This window comes from Sinocyclocheilus grahami, unplaced genomic scaffold, assembly GCF_001515645.1.
Source record: "Sinocyclocheilus grahami isolate Dianchi unplaced genomic scaffold, SAMN03320097.WGS_v1.1 scaffold3099.1, whole genome shotgun sequence".
Taxonomy (NCBI): Eukaryota; Metazoa; Chordata; class Actinopteri; order Cypriniformes; family Cyprinidae; genus Sinocyclocheilus; species Sinocyclocheilus grahami.
In genome coordinates this window covers 20,156-22,282 of record NW_015508266.1, presented here as the reverse complement: position 1 = coordinate 22,282, position 2,127 = coordinate 20,156, and positions in this window count along the sequence as shown.

Genomic DNA, 2,127 nt, shown 5'->3' with positions numbered 1-2,127 from the left:
GAGAAAGTATGTTTATTTGCATGCTTCATATCCACACTTTTTTTTATTTTTAAAGCAAATAAAAGGAATGTAAAAAGGGTAATCGTTAATGATGTTTGTGTATGATAAAGTCTTATGATGGTTGGAAAGGTTCTACCAGTTATTCACTGTTCACTCCATTAAAATCACTTCTCACATTCAATATTTATACTACTGTGCATGGTCCCTTTTGAGTCCAGGTTTTCATATCACTAAAAAAGCTTTTTTGTTAAATGGGACCAATCTGGTATTACTGGAAATAGACATTTTTATGCTGTAAAAACTAAATGTTCCTCAGATTCTTATTATGTAAAGGAACTGAGGTGCCTCAAAACCTTTTCCATTATTATAGGGTTACTGGAGCTATTAATGTTTGTTGAGTTCTGGCAGGAACTTATGGGATCCATTAAGCACTTAAGCTATAGACTTTGTAAATTCCTAAGAAAACTGCCTAGACATTCATTCTCCAGGAGCTCTGCCAGTGTGGTAATTTGAGAAACTCCAAAATATAGCCTCAATTAGCTTTTCATTTTTACTCAGATATCCTTCTTGGCACTCTCTATTGTAATTATCTGCCCATTTAATGCCATTGAAACTATCCCACATGACGAATACATAAAACAAGTTGTGAAGAAAAAAAGATGGCCAAAATATATTTTAAATACATGCTAAATATATGGTATAAACAGTTAAGCTCAATTAAATATTTTTTTCAAACTTCACATACTAAAATATATTTCAAAATGTACTTTAGGGGCAAGAAAATACATTTCCAATCTTACAATAGCTATACATTTAGGGTAAATACAATTGTGGATGGAATAGCCAATGTGAGCCTATAGAGATCAATAGATGGAATAGCCAACTAGAGACTATATTTATAATGATTTAATATTTAATTTAGTTATACATTGTAATATGTATTTATTTTTACATTAATTTTAATTATGTTCCTTGCTGATTTTTCTTCAAATGTGAATGTATTTTCTTGTTTTGAAATATATTTAAAAATTCATTTGAAAATATATTTTTTTGCCATATAAGTCAGAACTTGTAACGGGACCGACGAGACGTGAGGCGTGAGGATCCATGTGCAAGCTTTTATTAAGAGACGTGGTTTTAACAGGCATGGGTCAGACAATGGCAAACGGGTATATCGAAGGCAAGACAAGAGATAAATCCAGGTAGAAGGCAAAGGTCCAAGCAGGGGAAAGCAGAGTCAGAATCAGCAAGCAAAGGGTTAATCCAAGAGACGTGGTGTGAATCAGAGACCAGGAAAACAGACAAGGCAAGACTAGACTAAGAAAGCTATGAAAACTTAAACAGGCTCGGTAAGGTAGCTATCCGCTAAACAGGGATACACGCAAAACAGTACACGAGACGAAAACAGAAAAAACGGAATGGCTCAGTAAGGCAGCTAACACTTGGGGAGTAAAAAATGCAGAACAATACTCGGCCGTGAGAGAGAGGAAGACCATGGCTTAAGTAGCATGTCTGATTGGATTCAGCTGTGTTTGTGATCAGTGCATTCAGCTGTGTGCGTGTAATCAGTGCAATGGTTGATGGGAAATGCAGTCCAGGGTGATGTGTAACAGTCTGTGTGGTGTGAGAGTCAATGTAATGGGAGAATAACCTCTAGTGGCAATCGGCCTGAAGCCCAAGGACCGGATTCGTGACGGAACTAGAGTTACCAATATTACTCGTCAGTGTTTGATGCTGGAATTTGGAATCTGCTAAGCAGTAAACACAGGGTGTCCAGTCTGAGAGAAAACAGAAATATTTTACAGATGACTGAGCATTTTGATAATCTAAAGAAACCTTCTCTACTGTAAAGAACCTTTTTGAAATAGAAAGATTCCATGGATGCTAAAGGTTCTCCAAAGATGGCAATAAAGAACGTTTATTTTTGAGAGTTTAGGGGGTCAGCGGTCCTGCAACAAATTCAATGGAGGCAAATGAGCAAACATTATAAAGTAAAATATCATTTCATATCCTCTTGTTGAGACAAGTGTTGTTTTATCTTAACATAAAAATGGTATTGCTTACAAATGACATTATTAATGACTGTCTATAAGGGTTTCATTTGAAGCCTGATGCTCTTGAATGATC